The sequence below is a fragment of the Equus przewalskii genome, chromosome 24, assembly GCF_037783145.1.
Source record: "Equus przewalskii isolate Varuska chromosome 24, EquPr2, whole genome shotgun sequence".
In the NCBI taxonomy this organism is placed as follows: Eukaryota; Metazoa; Chordata; class Mammalia; order Perissodactyla; family Equidae; genus Equus; species Equus przewalskii.
The window spans coordinates 17,650,120-17,669,963 of NC_091854.1; positions in this window are offsets into that span (position 1 = coordinate 17,650,120).

Consider the following 19,844-nt stretch of genomic DNA (forward strand, 5'->3'; position numbering starts at 1 on the left):
TTTGCCTCCTTCCTTCTTCTCTTCCTTCTTTCTTTCTTTCTCTACCTCCAAATTGTAATTCTATTTTGACTAGTTTCCAAGATGGACAAATTTTCACAGGTTTTATTTTCTCACAGAAACAAATAGCAGAACACCTCATTTTTGTCCCTGAGTTATGTTGGTTCTTAATAAAATTGTATTTGTGTTTCAGTTTTCTTCATTTGCTACTAACGTTTGTCATGGTCCTGCTTCAAGTGACCTTGGGGCGTGGGGCGTCTAGTAACTGAATTTGTTGCAAAGTTCCTTTCAACAGCAGGAGTGATGGGTTTTTTTTCTGCCCAAAAATAAACCAAAGAAAAACTGTATACACAGAAATTAACAGATTGTTTTCAGAGACCAAATCTTTTTCTATGCTGCACTGGTGTTTTGCAAAGTTCAGGGTAAATTATTCAAGGTTGCTTTCTACTTAGATCCAACAGCTTTTTAATGTAGTCAAGCTTTTCAGTGAATTTTTCTATAAACAGTATCCAAAGAACGTATTTTTAAAGGCTCTTTGTGGATGTATGGTTTTGATTGGATTGTAGAGATTAAATCTAGAAACTATTTTTTAGGGTAAAAATATCATGAAAGTGATTGCATTACCCCCAGGGGCTAAATCTTTTTTTTAATAATACTTGCAAGCTGAAAGTAAATTGCAAGCACATCTTCACCCTGATTTCAATGTTCTTCTCTGAAAACGTAGTATTTAGTGTATTTCTTTTGCAAATCAGACATATGAGACTCCATTTATAAATATTTTTCTTTAAAACTTAAGTCATGGAGATAAAAAAATATCAAAAGGAAATGTATAAAACCCCTGTCTCCCAAAAGAGCTGCAAAAAATTACTCCTTGAAACATTGGACTACAAGAAACGTTTGCATTTAGTAAGCTGCATTATTTATAGATGTGGAACCGCCACCTCTCATCCCCTTCTAGGAGTTTATTTTAAATCTATAAGATTTACAAAACAAAAGTAAGAGAAACATGTGTTGAGCAATAAATAAATACTGCTAGTGAGCTTCTGTATTCTTTTAGCATTACACTATTTTCATCATTTTTGACACAAAGATGTGTTTTGCAGGGAGGGAAAAGCACATTTTAAAATAACTAGTTAAGCGGGGGATGAAAAACTGGTAACAAAAAAGAAGAGAAATGGTTTTGATTTCCATTATGCTTAAGGTCATATACAGGTCATGTTTAACACAGATTCCATTTTCATATATTTTAATAAACTCTGTATATGAAATTTAAGTAACAGCTGTGGAAAGAATTTGATCTAAAGGAGCAAAACTAAGTGTCACTTTAACATTAACCTTCTAGTGTTGAATAAGCAAGCAGAGGAAAAAAACCAATGGCTTCTCCAAATCAGAAGGCAAAAATATTTGCTCCCTAGCTACTGACGTGAAAGAAACATTTGAAAGTGAGGGCCTTGTAACAAGATGTCCTGGGCTTGGCATTAGACCATGGCTAGTAAATTAAACACCAATACATATACTTTATTGAGGAACGTTTCAGGGTGGTTGGGGGAAAAGAGTTAAGTGTCAGGTTGTCTTGTCCTTGAAATTTTTTGAAAATAATGTGACAGGAATTGAACTTGTACTGATCGTTACCCATTTCTTTTCTTCTCACTTTTCATCCTTTCCCAAAGAGAAGGCTTCTACCCCTTTATAACTTTGTTGGCATTCTTGGAATAGAATGCTGGTCTGGGTCTCACCTATAACGCTGTTTCTTGTCCTTGTGCTTCTTTAAGACACATATTGCGTCTCTTTCTATAATATCTTAGCACACCAGGGAGAATATAATGGCAACATCATATCCAGTTATCGGGCTTACATATAGCATTAGGAATTAGCTTTTTCCCCCCATGGGTAGTATTCTGCTTATTTCTCTAATTTACACAACTATTTTCTTTTTGTGTCTTGTGAAACATAAAATAATTCAAACAAGGTTCTGAGTGACCAACAGAATGTCTGCAGCCCAACTCTAGCAGTCAGTATGGAATAATTGGCCTGAATACATAGATAGGCCATTATGGGGCTTGTTAATGTTTGTGTCAGGTCCCTGCAATAATTATTGAAGGCTTAATTCAGACCAGCTTTCCTCCACAAAATTAAATAAAAAAGGTACTGGATACACCATGCATAGGAGGAATTAGTCAATTCTCTTTGCGCAGCCATGACCTTTGTGTCCCCTCTATTAACGAGTGGGAAAGATTTAACTGCGCTGCACGAGCCCTTGTATTTTCCGGCCATTATTTAAAACATGTCAGAATGAGTTCAGTAACTTCTCAGTCATTTTTAACCTCACCTGTTCCTCAGTCAAGCACTTCAAGCCCCACCTTTTCTTTCTTTCTTTCTTTTAATCAAACCCAGAGCTACCTGGAGTTTTTATCCTGCATACTTCTGTAGGAGTCTTAGAACTGCGTACCACTGGAAGTTTTGTAAAATAACTGTACTGCTTGTCAACTAGGAAGTGAATATATACACTGATACTCGCCATGGAGGTCACGCTGTGTCTAGTATTTTGTGATTTAATTGCACACTGAATGTAGGCTTGAATCTGTTAAAAAAAAAAAAGACAGATGCAGAGTTGATGAGGTAATCTTTTACCCTCCACATCATATTTCACTTAAGTGGTAGTCAACATGCAGGGCTAATTGGCAGTCAAATCAGAACTCTGTTCACTGTAGCTAAATGCATATTGCCTAATTGTATAATTCACATAACTTCACGCAAAATTCAGGGTAAGAATGCACTTCCCAAGGATGGACTGACTGAGCATAAATCAGTGACTTTTCTCTATCCTGAAACATTCATTCATTCATTGGCTTGTGGCTTTATGGGTCGGTTAATTACTAGATTACAGAGTTAATTAGGTTCATGGGCATATAAGCACTATAACAGATATGGAACCAGTTATTTTAATGTTTGATAAATATGACTGCTTTTTGTGTTGTTTTCCAAAGTTACAAATAATTTTTCAAATGTTTGCTTACATAAATCTAAGCTTTTCTTTTTCTTTTTTCTTCTTCTTCTCTTGTCTTTACACTAATTTGTTGACCTCGTTTGCACGAATAGACATTTAAGTATATTAGCAAAATATTTATTATCTTTGAAATTTTTAATTAAGAAGAGGATTTAATATATTTTTAAGTTCTTAAATCTTGTTTTAATAGATTAATTGAAACCCAGTGTTCAAAGATTTGTTGGATATTATCTAATTGAATTTCTCACTCAAAGGAAAAAATCTCGCTTGTACATCCTTATTAGAAACCTAATCTCAACCTCCCGGTTTATAGAAATTCACTCTTTTTCTGGGCAGTCTGTTATATTTATTGTCATCTCTAAAAGTTTTAAAGTTCTTCATATAAAGTCAATATCTGCCTCTCTGCATCTTCTCTCCACTGGTATCATTCTGTCATTGAGGATCTCAGAGACCAAATCTAATATCTTTCAAATGACAACCATTCAAATACTTGCAGTCAGATGTCATGTTCTCTCTATCTTTGGTTCTTCAAACTAAGCAACCCCAGGTTCTTTAGCCAAGTATAGAAGATGTATGTTTACAGAGCCCTCACAGTACCAGCTGCCCTTCCTTGGAAATTCTCCAGGTCTGTTTAAAGGCTTCCAGGACAGAACAACCTGCTCCAAGGGTAGTAGGAATAAGATAAATTCCACTGCATCTGTAATATTCATTATATATCTAAGAATTAGTTTAAACTACTTCTTATTAGTTGGTTTAGCAGCTTAATGCATAATTGACCAATTCTAAGGTAAAAATAGTGAAAACACGTCAAGGTATTTCTCTTCTAATTTGCTGACAATACTGTCAAAAACTCAGGACTAATTTGTTCACAGAAATTTCAAACTCTAATTTCAACCCACTGAGATATTTTGAATCTTGATCCTGTAATACAACTTACAGCTCTTTCTTTTAACTTCATATTATTTATAAATTTGATAAAACATCCTTTGAAGTCTTTAACCACACATTTTATTTATAGATATATATATATATGTGTGTGTGTGTGTATATATGTATGTGTGTGTGTATATATATATATGTATGAATTATGCAGGGAAGGGTAGGAAGGAATGGCAAGAGTCTGAAGAGCCAAGCAGAGATCAGATCTAAGAAGGCCTCAGATGCCGTGCTTCAGAACTTAGATTTTGTTTTCTGGTTAATGCAGAGAGGGAAGAGAGTAAAGTGTTTTAAGTAGGAGAGCAGCTTATATCATTTTAGTTATATCACTTAATATCACAGTATTAATGTTGGATATTGGGAGTGAGAGACTAGAGAATGCAAAACTAGTGAATTTATTCTGATTAGACTTATTTGCTTGTAGGAAACAAAGTCTAGTTTACATAATGGGGGCTTTGACATGGGTGTACATGTAAAACCAGGGACTGTAATAGATATTGTGGTAGACCTTAATGTCAAGGGTTCACAGAAATGTTTCACTAATAACGTAACTCAACTTTTCTGCAGTGTCTCATTCAATATCCATCTCAGTATGTCTAATCTTGCCTCTGGAGATTTTATCACCTTCTCCTTTCTTTATCCTCTGCCTCATGCTTTCTCTGCACTTGTAACATTGGCCTACTCAGACTTTAGCGTAGTAACAGTCCATTACACTGTTAGGTTGTTTCTGCCTTGGAATCTTTTAGTTTCATCTCCTTTAGCTTACTGGCTAATTCTCTTCATATTCTGCAATTCCCTTACATTGGTAATCTGGATGACCCAGTTTGAACAGAGATTTTCACCTTGGACCCCCTCATGTCCTTTTTGTCATTAGGTTGTATGCTCCTGCCTAGTCCAACCAGTTCACAGGAAACAGTGTTATATACATTACTACATAGAGCTACCCCTCTAGAGGGACAGTTTCCTTAGAAAAAGTAATGGATATGATAAATATAATTGACTTATCTCCTTTGGAATGTATTGTGATAATGTAAGGAACAGAGTAAAGACAATATCAGGGAAGTGGCAATGGAGATGTAGTGAAGAACTATTTAGAAGATAAACCTCCAGGACTTTACATTTAATTAGTTTGATGATGAGAGAAGAGCAAGAATCAACAAAGATTCCAGTGATTCTGAATGGGTGAACTTATTTAATGTTAGGCAAATAATCGAGATGGGAAAGGATAGAGGGAAAAATTTTATAAGTGAGTATGGAGAAAATCATGGGTACAGTGTTTTACACATTAACTTTTTGTTGCCTGTAGGTCATCTAGATAGATGAAGTTAAAATTCTTCCATGAAGTCCGTCCTAAATTGAGAGATTTGGGTGCATAATCAGATCGGATAGACTGTTGCTCAAACTAGAAGTGCAAATGATATTGCCACTGGAAGAAGAAAGCCTTGTATAAGTTTAAGGGCAATAACATTGCAAAGGTAGACAAAGAAGTAATACAATACAGGAGGAACTGTTAGAGATATTAAAAACGACAAAAGAGCACGGTGTCAGCAAAACCGAAAACAGTCTTAAGAAGATGCTCAACTCTACCAAAGCAGCAAAAAAGTCAAGTAAAGTAATTGAGAAGTGATTCTTTTACTTAGCAATTAGGCGTCCTTGAAGGTGTCAGCAGGAAGAGTTTTAGAGACGTGTTGGGGTCAGAGTAAGATTGTTGTTGGTTGATGAGTAGATGGATGGTAAAGATATGAGAACTTAAATGTGGGACATAGCATAAAAAAGGAAGACAGTGGAGTTAGATGTTAAAGTCCTTGACAACAATTGTCATACAGCCCTAAATCCTTTATCTTATCTCTACATATATTATAAAAAATAACACTAGATTTTTTTTTTGAAAACAAAATAAGTATTCTTCAGTATTCACTGGACTACTTAGTAGTAAGCAACCCTATCAAAAAGGAAATGATGTTAATTTAGTTTGACTTCCTCCTCTGGATGTCCTTGATTCTTATTTATGACCTCTTTATATTTTTAGTATACGCAAACCATTTGCTTAAAAACTACATCACGTTGTTCTTCCACGGAAATAAGTTTAATTGCCCATAATTTCAAGATTCTTCCATTTTCCCTTTGTTTTCACAAATTGGGTATCTGTCTTTCTATATTGTTTTTAACATTACTCTCATTCTCTATGATTATTCAAAGATTCTCTGCAGTAGTTCTGAGATAACTCTTGATAATTCTAAGTCTCCTGGAAGGTTTTCTTGGATCTGAAAACTAAACTAATTTAAAATCATTAGGTACTTTCTTCCTATCTTCTCATCTATCCTGGAGTCCAAAGGTTCCTTAGGCATCTCTGTGGACTATGTGTTACAAAATAAAGGATAACAGCTGAATTAAACATTACATGTTTTCTTTTTAATTTGGACTCTAAATTAGTTTTTACCTTTTTAGTTCTCATGAAAAATGTATTACTTTTCTTGGACTAAAATACATGCTTTCAAGTTGCACTTGCACCCTTGAAAGCTATTGTAATTAATTCATATTGTTCATATATGTTAGTAGAAATTTATCAGTAAACAAGATAAATAAGGAATAATGTAAAAACTATTCAATCTAGTCTTAATTTTATCATCAGAAGTGTCTGTTTCTCGAATGTCTTCCTGAGACTCCACCAAGAGCTATCCTTCAGATGACTACCTTGCGGTGGTGACTCTAATATGCTAAACCAGCCACATTATATATGTGGGATCGGCTCTCGTTTCTGAGACAGTAAATAAGCACAGATTTTCTTTCGAGATCAGTTATATTTAAGGAGAGTGACTTCATCCAAGACCACTTTAGAAGAAGCCAAGCAACATAATTTAAACGGAAGGAGGGGAAAGTGGGCTGCCAGAAAATACTCTGCATGGTAATCCAGTCGTCATTGGCTGACCAGGTCTTCAGCGAGTGTTGAAGTGTGTCCATCCACTCATTCTTTGTGAAGAGACTATGACCACTTTAGGACCAGTGGATTGCTGAGAAGCAAGTTTTAACAACTGCATCTTGGTTCACAGAGGACTGCAAATTACAATAAGTTTGTAAATGATGTCTTAAGTTTAAATTCAGATTTCAGAGCAGACTCAGCAGTCAGCATGTTTTAGAATATAAGCATTTAGGTCCTAGCCAGTTTAGATTTATTACTCACCCTTTGTCTGCTGCAAAGACTGAAAGAATTGATGAAGCTCTTTTATTAGCAGTGCTACATATTGAGTGCTCTTCCGAAGCGTCCTTTTATCACACTTTAAAAATCATTCTCTAATTTAACAGCGATATTAAGAGAGCTCTTTTATTCGGTCCAATTATGTGGAAGCACACTCATTTTTTTTAAGGGGTTAATCTTTAGGGATGAAACAGATTATCAGCTTTTGAACCAATTTAAGTAGAATCTCCAGAAACAAAGCCAGGACAAATAATTATTGGCAGTTCACAGAAGGCATTCTGTGCCCGCTGCTCTGCTGGATTCCGTTAAAGTCAGCTTGCTTGTCTTAATGGGAAACACCTGTGGTCCGGAACGCTAGAAGACAAATCAAACTAACTGTGCTTTGAGACACTCAAACTAAATTATGGAAATAAAAATCTCCTCATCTCAGCATCACCAATGTCCCTCTTTCCCTTGAAACAGATATTAAAGAGAGGCTATTTTGAAAATACTTATTTCCCTGAGGCATTCCAGAACTCTAAACATTGTCAATGAACACATCAGCCAGAAGACAAGTCCCCCAGACTCCATGGCCATTATTTTAGTGGCCCATTAAATAATTTTAAAAGAGCAAGCTTGTAGAAATAAATGCAAATTCTTTTCATCTCAAACGTGGAAATTATTAGTATATCAAAGAGGCACAGAAGGTATATTCTCTTCCACTTCTCCCAAGTAAGATGTTTTAGGTACAGTGACTTTTTTTTTAAGGATGCGTTTACTTGTTCACTTTTGAAATGGCTAGAGAAGTGTTCGAGCTGGGAGTGTAATCTGATGGAAAGGTGATATTGTCTGGGAGATATCTCACAATAAATGTGATCAAAATAAAAAGGTTCTACATCAATGGATGCTCGCAGGGAAATTCCACGGATAAAAAGGGAGATCTTTGAAAAACTACATGCAGAAGCACAAGGAAAGCAGAGGTTTACTTGTTAGGGTAGAAGTGATGTTATCATTAGCCAGAAGGTAAAGTTGCTATTTTGCTTTCATGTTTTCCAGGAAGAAGAACAGCCCTCAAATTGGACATTGTACAATACAATTCTTTTCAGAGCAGGAACATTTTCCTGAGGCTGTAAAACTTGCAGGATACTAGAAAGGAATAATAGGCATTGTAACTTGCTTACCTTTCTGAGTAGGAATGAGAGAAAGGAAAGAGAAGGGCACATGATACATGGAACAATGTTTATGAACACAAATGTTCGTGAGGAAAGGAGAGAGGGTGGCTGGCATGCAATCTCAATTAAGCCATCCAGGTGTCTGAAAAATCCTTTCTCCCAGTTTTTTCTCTTGAATCATAGTACCATGCTGTTATATCCCCCCCCCCCATTTTGATAGGTATATTGATACCTAACTCTGCAATATATAAAGCAACAGATAATAAATGGCAGTGAACATGGTCTCAGTGTTAAAAAACAAAACAAAACAAAACCCAGGGCTATTTGAGTATCATGGCAAATCAGAGAGTATATTCATTGTTTAATAGATAATTATCACCACCTAGGTGTGCGGCCCAGTGTTGCCCTATCTTGCAGCCTTGCAAGAGAAACTGGAAATCTAGGAATCTCATCACTTTTAAATATTATCAATTTATTTTTAGTTTATTTTTAAATCCATATTTTGATGAAGATTAATCTTCAAATATATTTGTTTCTTTATATGTTTGTTTATAGCACTGAATAGGTCAACACTGTGCAAACCAAATAGTATCTTCGTAGGCCAGATAATTTCTTCTGGCCTTTGTTTTGTCACCATTGGATTTGTGCAACAAAACAGGGGGGAATTCAGAAATAAAGGTGATCCATAGACCTAGCTCCAAAGATCTGTCAACTATCCACTTGGGAAACTTCTAGAAGGCCTGGATAGTGAAGACTTGCTCCTTAGGATAGTACAAAGAAATACAATAGTTGGATTAAGAACAAAGCCTAAGGGCTGGCTCCATGGCCTAGTGGTTAAGTTCGGTTGGTACACTCTGCTTCAGCAGCCCGGGGTTTGCAAGTCAAATCCTGGCCACAGACCTACATCACTCGTCAGCCATGCTGTGGTGGTGTCCCACATACAAAATAGAGGAAGATCAGCACAGATGTTAGCTCAGGGCAAATCTTCCCCAAAGCAAAAAGAGAAAGATTAGCAATAGATGTTAGCTCAGGCTGAATCTTTTTCAGAAAAAAAAAAAAAAAGAAGAAAAAAGAACAAAGCCTAATTTCTCCCAGTTTTCCTGAATCTGTTCAGCCTTTACCTAATCACTTAAACCTCTTCAGTAAAGAATGATTTAAATATTATTGAGAATCTGTGTGCTTTCACTTTGGAGAAAGGCAAATGAGGCAGGATGTGGAATGGGTAAAACAGGGTGCAACCTCTGACCTTGGTCATCAAAGGGCAGTAGCAGCAACCATTTTGTAGACTTCTAAGCCCTAGGGAGTACTTCATGATGTCCCAACTGAAGATGTTGAACCTTCCTTAGATTTCCTACTCTCCAGAACATGTCTGGAGAGAAATAAAATAACATAAGGTAGAACTGATCCCAAGAATACTGGGTTGGATTGTACTGTGCCTACTACTGTGCAAGACGCCTATGTGTGTCTCCCTTGGTCCTCTGAATGGCTCAAGGTCTTTCCATAGCATGGGTTAATATGGCTTAATAAATTGTTCCCAGTGGCACTGCAAGGAACTGACTAATACATATGTCCCAGAAAACATGTTTTAGTATTACTGATAGATTGACCCTGCAAGATCATCTCTGGTAAAAATGATACACATTTAAAACTGTAATGGGTAATGCAGCATAGCATCAAAAGAGATAGTGACATTCCCATCTACAGTGACCAACACAAGATATTATCCATATTTTAAATATTTTCTGATCTAATGCATTAAACATGGCATTTCATTTTTTTGATTTCCAGTGAGGTTGAGAATCATTTTTCATGTAAAGTTAATTGTTACAGGCAGTTTGTAAGAATTAATAGTATAGTGACCACTAGGAAACAATGAATCTTCACTTAACTTTTATGATAAGATTACTAACTTGCAACATCAAGAAAATGTGAACAATGTTTCCAAGCATTTTACAATTTTCTAGCAGCATTTATGTTGAATTTAATGATCACGGTGTGTGATTTGAATGATAACATATGTCACTGGATAGGCAGCTGCTAGCAAAAACCACACACCTCATAGTCTAGTGATTATAAGAGCTGAGCAAAATAGCAATACTGATAATTTGGTATTCATTTTATACAGTACTAATAAAAGGCATTCAATGATTATTTTAAAATATTGAAAAACATTTAAGACATTTTCAATGTAAAGCGAGCATTAAAATATAAAGTAAAACTATAGATATTAAATGATGCATTCTCCTTTAAATAATTTTATCAGAGATTAATAAACTAAAGCATTATTAAACAGAAACTAAACACTTCATAAACAGAAAAAAATGTAACCACGAAAAGCTGAAAAAAAGTGAAGATCACTTAACCCTATTTTAAAAGACTCTTTCAATACATAAAATGCACCTGTGACATTATCATTGAGTCCCAGGTATACTTTTTGGTAAATTTTTCATGCTGCTGGTAAACTGTTTCTAAGTCTGTTATAGTTGCCTGGAGAATGTGAAGGGATATTTATGAGCGAACTCCACATAGTTTCTTCTGACTTCTCCATCTTCAAATAATCCCATCACCTATTTGATAACATTGAGAAATCTTTCTGAAAAAGCCTTATGTGTTTTTTCAGCAGGGGTGGATGGTGAACTGTAGGTTTGGTTTCAAAGAAACCATTTCTAGTTTGTCCCAGTTTTCTTTAATGTTATACGTATATGGGAAAATTCTGATCCAGAGTTACTTGTATCGTTTTCAAGACTGTCACGTTCATATTCCACCTGTTTAGAAAGTCTCTGAAACATAGTAAGAACTATAGTTGGCACGTAAGCTTTGCTTTGCTTATTATTATTTCATTCCTCTTCTTAAGGATTTTCAGCCATAGAATAGATCCTCTACTCCAAAAATTTTAACGCAGTGTATAAGTCTCTGAGACTGTCTCAGGACATAAATGATTCAATCTTCAGGTTTTAAAAGTAAAAACATGAATGTTTTACACCTAGTAATACCTACAAATGTCATCTCTAGCACTTTTCAATCACTGGGTTCTCTATTGGTAGATGAATGTAATACTGGACAGTGGTCTTAATTGTTGCGGCAGATAATGCTTTGTCCTGTCCTGGTGAACATTAAAAAAAAAGTCAGGCTTTTATATAAAGACAGTGAAATCTGCTTGTTATAGTTGTGAAGACCCAAACCTGGGAAAGAGATCAAATACATTTAATGTTTCTGAATTGAGATTAAATGTAATCCCTCTAGGTTTGACTTTAACTCCCAAACCGAAGGGAAACAGGATAAGTTTAGATATAAATAATCAGGTGCTTGAGTTTAAAAATCAGTTTCCTGGGTGCATAATTGTGTCAGCAATTGACATAAAAAATATTGAGTGAGCCACAAAGGGGTAAAACTATTCCAAGAACTATTTAATTATTGAAATATCAAGGCCAATAGGAGAGTACAGAATGCCATTGTATTGCTCACTGCTCTTATTGCATCGCCTTGTTTTATGTTGTCATTGCTGATACCAGGATACACCAGACTGGCAACTTCCTGGACAACCAGTCTATGAGAGGTGTTAAAAATCCGTTTTTTGGATATAGCCAAAAATATGGTTCTAGTTAACTCTGGTTTGCACCAGCAACTGCTAACATAACTGTCAAAAAGGAAAATGATCCAGTGCCAGAGCATGTAAGAAATCTCTTATTTGAATCTGAACATTTGACAGGAAAAAAAATGTTATTTATAACCTCTCCCTGCTTTCTAAGACTGGTGAGTTGTGCTAACTATAGGGTCTTTTGTTTGCGGAGCATTCACACACAAAATCATCATCTTCATCAAAATGGTCTCTGGCACTCTTCAAAACAGTAGTGAGTGGAGGGTGGAGGTGTTGGAGAGACTGAAGCAAGACAGTACTAAATTACTTTGACTAAAAAAGAGAGAGGGATTTGAGGGGTAGGAGTTATGAATGAAAAATCAGAGGTATAGAAAAAGAAAGGCAGTAGCTAAAAATGTTGAGTAAAGTAAGAGAGAGCGAGAGAAACTGGTGTCAGCAGGGCCAAGAGAGGACTTGTCTAGTTGGGGAACTGCAAGGAAAATGCTGGGATGAGTTCCGCTTATATTCTCTCTTTCATGCCAGCAGATCTCTGCAAAGTTAAACACTGCTCTTTGGTGAGTAGAAGATACTTTGGGGAGAGCTTAAAGACAAGGACAAGAGGACACTGATACGTTAGTTACACATATAAGGAAAAAAGTTATTTATACTAATTGATAATAAATTTCTCCCTATCTTGCTAAATAAATGTTGACCAATACTTTACAAAAATCAATTAGATGATAAATAGATGTGCCTGGAGCAACCGGTTCTGATGATCACATGGTAGTGGGTAGAATATTGATAAACTAGAACACTCTCAAAAGAAATCTACCACAATAGTAGAGGGTCTCAAAATTATGATAGATGAAGAAATATTGAGGCAAAATACTTCTAGGTCTGAGATTAAGAAATGGAGGCCTATATCCATGGGAGGACAGAGTCCGTGCTGGCTTTGTGTCACCCTGTATTGCTGCAGAAGGCAGAACTAGGACCAATAGACGTTAGCAATAGGAACGTGAGACTGGCTTTAACATAAAAACAACTTTCTAACAACTATATATGGCCAATAATAGAAGAAATTACTTTGGAAGATTGTTGAAACCATTCAAATAAATATTGGGTATTCATTTCTCCATTGTTGTATGAGACTTATCTGGGCCACACAGCCTCATTGTGCAGTTAAAATTCTATGATTATACCTTTAGTTGTCCTTTCATCAAGCAGTGAATTCGATCAATTTCTTCAAACGCTGGTTGAATTTAGACAAAGTAAATCCTATATCATTGGGTTCTATGAAGAAAAAAAATAGATTCTCACATTTCAAACGTTTATCTTAGTATCGTTTCGATAATCATAAATTTACAAAATTTAACCACTGCTTACATGGTTTAAATACATAATTCACAATCAAATATAAACGAGATATGATTTCATTGACCATTGACCAGCATAACTAAGAAGAAGGAACCAAGAATTTTAGTTTGAAATATAACTTCAGAGTTTTGAAAATCAAGTCTATTCTTAGAGACATATGTGAGAAAGAGAAGCAGGAGAGAGAGAGATAAAGAAAAGAGGAGTGAGGAAAGAGAAGAGAGAAAGGAAGAAGATGGGGCAAGATCAAGTGTGAATATGTGTGTGTTCAATTTCCCATTCCAGTGACTTTCAACAGGAGACTGGCAGAACAGTGAGAAAAAGATTTATTTTTTAAACATGTACAATTATGGAGAAAAGGCCACGACATGCCAGAATGTTGAAAAAAAGCAGCCCGTGAACTCTGGCTGGAAGGATTATGAAACTCCAAAAATACACCAGACTGTGAGAGCTGCCACCTACATTTGCAATGTTTTACAAGTTAAAAATGTCACAGTGCATAAAAATAGTTTTTTTCACCCCTACGGACTGGTGGTTGGTGGTTTAACTTGAGAACCAGATTGTTTCAGTAGTTTGAATAGCCTGAATATTCATTCACAGCATGGAAATAAAATGAAAAACGGCTTTCATCAGACCTTCCTTGTGTCCAGGAAACATGTTTAGTCTTCTGTTTCCCTCAAAGTCTTTTTAGGGAGAAAAAAAGAAATATCGCTGTTTTCAGAAATTCTTGTAATCAATCCTCTCAAGTCCAAAGTGATTGTGTCAGTTTTCATTGTTATTACATAAAAGTCTTTTCATTTTTTTTTTTTTTTTGAACTAAGCTGGCTAGGAAAAGTAAAATATGAAACAATGCCACACAATTTTTTAAGAATAGGCTAATGCCTAAAGATACGCTGTGAAACCTGAATGGCTTACTTTAAAGCGTTTAGTTTTTCTGTGTTCAGCACAGTAGCTCACTGTTGAAAAGCTTCCAGCTTTGATCACTTATCCACAAACAAAAGGGGCTCTCTTCCAACCTCCTTGCGTTCTCAGTTCAGAGCGCTCGTGTGTTCTCTTGTGGATCTTCTGCTTCACAGTCCTGGGGCACTGGTAAACACCAAAGGTGTCCCGAACATATGGCTAGCCACAAGGGTTCCGTGTGGGGTCTGGCTTTGCGTGTATCTAATGATTACACGTTTCAGATAGAAACCCAGCTGGTGATTCCCTGAGCCTAGCGGGTTTCCATTTGGCTCCAAATGATCTGGGAGTGGATTTTCCTGTTTGAGGATTACCCATTTCTGTAACGGCCCAGCTTCTGTTCCTTTGACCCTTTGGTCACCTCCACGTCCTGGGGATCAAACTGCAATGATAGTTCATTCCATTGTTCGGGAGCTGCAGCAGCCCAGCCGAGGCCAGGTGGGCCCGCAGGAACAGGTGAAAATGACCCATTAGTAGAAACAGAACATATTTTTAATAGGCTCATGTGTTCAATTCACCACTGAAGATTTTTATTTCCCTCTTGAACTTTTTTTCCTTAACTTGTGGTTTTCCTTTTAACCCTGACGTTGGTTCACATAATCACAAAATTATTGATAATGGAGAGTTGAAGGACTCTTTTTTTTTTTTTTTTTTTTTGCAATTTTATCAGAGGGAAAAACTAAGAAACACTTTGAAGTCTTTAAAACATCTGGGCGAGCATAAATGTTTCCACGTAGGGTAACTTGGTAACAAGCTATCTTTCTTTATCCCTCTTTTTTTCTCACTATGTCTTTGAAGATACACTTCTTCCTGCCAGGAACACTCTTCTTCTCCTTCTTTTCTAAATTCTTTGGAAAGCCTCTCAAAACAAATGCCCTAAAGTCAATTGTGTCTCTTTTATACGCTTTTATAGACCCTTGTACTTTTAATACATAGGTCCTATCACAGTTCCAATTAATTGTGTCATAATGAAGTAGGGGTTATCTGTTTGATATTCATCTCCTCCACTAGGCAGCACTCTAAGTGGGCTGGGATGGTATCAGTTTTGTTTCATATGTATTAGTGCTTTGTAGAGTTCCTGGCCCATGTTGGAGGCACTCAATAAATATCTGTGGAATTAAAAAAATGGCTGACTATGTGAATGAAAACCTTAGTAACCTTTCCCTCAACTTTCTAGATTATGACAAGGCACTTTTTTAAGTGACTATCTGGGTCAATTAAATAAACTTTCCCTATGCAACAAAACTAGGTTGGGCAATCCACATGTAAGATGAAGAGACATCAGGCCTTTTTTCTTTCTTAGAAAAAAGGCATTTTCCCCACATGTCACACTCACTGTGTCCCAGCTTAGTCTTTAATTTTGCTGTGGTAGCTCTGAGTACACAGAAAAGAGGGGAAAATGAAAGGAGATGGCAGTGGCGATTAGGAGAAGAGCCTCTGGGCTACAAGAGAGTGGAATATGAGCAGAGGTGGCTTTCAAGTTTGGACAGCCAGGCTTGGTTTTAACTGGGTTGGAACAGGCTGAAGTAGACTTCTAAATTCCCTGTTTTCAACAAATGTCTCCTCTCTGTGGGACTTTTCCTTTCTCCAAGGCTCTCTATTTAAAACTTCCAGCTTCAATGATTGCCTGGGCATCCTCCTATAAAAGCAATTCACCGTCTGGGTTATTGTTCTCTTCTTCAAAATGTCTCTGCTATGAGTCTGAACACCAGAAGTCCTGCTCTTTCTTTTTTTTTTTTTTTGTCATCTTCTTCACCTCAAAGTCCTCCAGTGCATAGCTGTATATTCCAATTGTAGTCCTTCCCCTTGTGCTGTGTGGGATGCCCCTCAGCATGGCCTGATGAGCAGTGCCATGTCCTCGCCCAGGATCTGAACCAGCGAAACCCTGGGCCGCCGAAGCAGAGTGCGCGAACTTAACCGCTTGACCAAGGGCCAGCCCCAGGCTTGCTCTTTCTAGAGGGCATAGTGAAAAGAACCTAGGCTCCAGAATCTGAGCATCTGGATTTGAGCCTGCTTATTCGGTAAATTTCTTCGCTGCTCACTCTTCCCTTTTCTCATCTGAATGCCCACCCCATCCATTTCATATTCTTTTTGTAGAGATAAGATATCGGAACACTTTACACATCTCCATTCAAATCTTGTGCCTTTTCTCCTTCTTCTAATAACTCATCTGGTGAATAAATATGCTCTAAAATATTACTGGATGGCTCTGCTTTACACCATCCACAATCTTCTACAGGTAAAGCTTTAAAGTCAACTTATTTTTAACAGTAAAGTAACAACAAACACTACTGTGACTGGGTGATTTAAATAGCATTAATTAAATTGGAATAATTATTTTCTATTTTATAATTTTGGGAACTGAGACTCAAAGGTCATGTGGCTGTGCTTCCAATCCAGATTTGAGCATAAACACTATCTTCTTAAATCTCTATCCAAAATAAAAGCTCACTATTTTTTAAGAAATTCATTGATTTGTTGAGAATTTAAGACATTTTAACAGGCTTTTTGGGGAAATATTAAAAGACATATGAGTCTTATGGACAGGCTTCCAAAAGTTTTTTAACTTTAGACCTGCATTTAAAAGACTGCACATGTGAACAAAATTTGCATATAATTTCATGGGTTTTATGAACTGCTTTAAGCCAATCCATGGATCTTTGGCTTAATAACCCCTGCATTAAGGTATTATGAGCCCCATGACATAAAATTCCTTTATAGTACACAGCTAGCTTGGGGTTCCCAGGTCAGACAAAAGGCAGCTCAAGGTGGCTGATGCGCAGCTAACCAGGATTTTTCATCTGCATCACTGTTGACATTTTGAGGCTGTGTAATTCTTCATTGATGGGTTTGTCCTGTGCATTGTAGGTTACCAGCATCCGTGTCCCTTCCACCCACTAGATGCCAATAATTACTGCCCCTCTCTTGTGAAACTGCTAATGTCTCCAGAATTGCCAATTGTCTTCTGGGGGCAAAATCTCCCCCAGTTGAAATCCACTGAGCGAATTCAACTGGATACTAACTGAGTATGATTATGCAGGAGGCCCCCACCGTTGATGTTTGGAGTTTCTAGATTTATGAATGTTTGTGTTTATTGAGGTTTTAAGGCTTAACTTGTCAAAAGTGTGGGTCCTTGGCTGAGTCAAGTCAGGCTGAGTAGTTTGTTTTTCTCCCCAGTGGGCAGACTAGGTAAGGAAGGGTGGGGGATGGGGTGCAACTGTGCTCACAAACACCTCCAGCTCACATTTCACCACAGAGAGGTCCATTTCAGTCAACAAACTCCTCCGTTAGAATATAACCTCCTCCCCAAGGGAAGATTCAACTATATTTGCACCTAATTGTGATTTTTCATAATTTGCTTTGATTAAAAAAAAAAAGTTGAGTCTTTCAAAGCATTAGAGTTTGATTCAAACCATGAAGGAAAAGTTAGGAATGTTGTATTCTGAAACCTAAGGTCATTGAGTGTCTGGAGAGATGGAGTCTGGAATGCCACTAGGGGTAGACATCACTTGCTTTGCAATTGTGGGTAGCGTCCTGCCTGAAGAAATGACTGATGAGAAGGTAGTTGTGTTAAGTTCCACCACTCCCCTCCCCCTTTCCCCTGCATGCCTCAGTTTCCTATCCCTTCTAAGTAGAGGAGAGGGGATAGGGAGAAACAGGAGTGTGTATTAGAAATAACTAAATGTGTTATATGAATTAATCTCATTTACCACTCACCTCAACCCCTGAAGTGAAATTCTCATTTCACAGTTGAAAATACTGAGTCTCAGTGACGTTAAACAACTTGCATACTTTCAAGCATCATTAATTGTTACACTCAGAGTCTGAAGGGAGGTCTGATTGCATAGCTCTTTCTTTTCTCCTTGTCTCCTTTCTCTCCTTTCTCACTCTCCGTCTTTTTCTCCCTCCGCCTCCTCCCTCTCTTCTTCCACCTCTTCTTCCTCTTCCTCCTTCATTCCTTCCTTGACTGTCTTTTTGAAGGTACCATTTGATAAACAAAAAGTATAAATTTATATGTAAAATATAAAATGGAATAACAAATCTCGATGGACCACTACTGAATGATTAAGGCGTTGCCCAGATAATGGGATCTACTTCTAAATTAAATTATTTTAATTTAGTGCTTATCATTGCCTTGTCTTTAAAAAAATATATATCCATCTATTTATGAACGCTGAACAATGTATAATAAAGAAAAAACAGCTAGAAACCTTGAGCAGAAGCCACTTGAACACATGGGTGGGATAAATGGAATCACCACTCCCTTTAACTGAAATTTGCTCAGTGCTAAATAAAACTCCCACTCCCAAGCAAGTACCAGAAAATGACATACAGCATGAGACCATTTTTTTTTTTTAATGTTTTCTAAACAAGAAAACTCAGTATTATGTTCCTAGGAGTCATCTAGGTTTAACGTGTAGCTAAATGTCATTCATTGTTACTGCTCTAAAATATACTATCCTGAGAATATGCCATATTTATTTACCCATTTTGCCCATCAATGGATAGTTGTGTCCTTTTCACTTCTTTTCTATCACAAATAATGCTGCTGTGAATATTTGAGTACATGTTTCTTGGTTCAAGAAGTATACACCTAGGTATATCTTCTAGTGTGCAGGGCACACACCTAGCAGCAGTGATCCTGGGCCATAGAGTGAAAGAATGTAGAACTCTACGAGATGCTGCCAAACTGCTTTCCACAAGGATTTTTCCAATTTAGATGCCTACCAAGAATATCCAAGAGTCTATATTGATGTGAATCTTCTCTTACACTTAGTTTTTCAGACACATAGCCAATCTAGTGGGTGTAAATGGCATCTCATTATGCTCTTAGTTGGGATTTTTCTAATTACTAATGAAGTTGACCATCTTTCCATACATTTATTTACCATTTGAGTTCCCTTTTCTGCGAAATGACTGCCGATATTTTCAGCCATTTCTAGTTTTATTCTTTCTCTTATTGAATTGTAGGAGTTTTAATAAATGTTTTGGATACTTTGTCTAGTTTGTGTCTTACAAATATCCCAGTTTGTGGCTTGTCTTCAGTTGTAAGTAGAAGCCGTGACTTCTGCTTTTCACACCACATCTTACCTTCTCAGGAAGAGCAACATTTTTGTTCAAATTCATCTTGTCTAATCTTTTTCTCTCTATGCTTAACAATTATAGGACACTCATTAGTGTATTTTATGGGCTTTTCTAGCCTTCACTCGTGCTCAGCTGTAATCCATAGTAAATTCAGAAACTATTTCACTTTATCAAGAAGTTTAAAATAAAGATGTGCTGGAAATATGTGCATTTCACAGAAAACAAAGTGGGGTTGGGGGCCAGAGTCCCCAGTTTATATTGCCAGATGGTAGCAACTGAACAATTAACTTTTGGAGGCAAGACCAGATGTATGAGGTAGAAACTGGTCTCTTGCAGAATGAGACATGCAATAGGTAAGTTGTTTGCCCCTGGTTCTATAACTCTTTTCAGAGACCCAGTCAACTGGATTTATCTCCCCCAAATCGATGTTTATCTCCCCCACAGTGCTGGAATTCTCATAATTCAAAATTGATTAGAGTTAGTAGACAAAATCCACAGGTAACCAGTTTTTGTGGCCTTTGTTTGCTTACTTTAAAGTGCCAAGTCTGAGGAAAAGAGTCAGTTTAA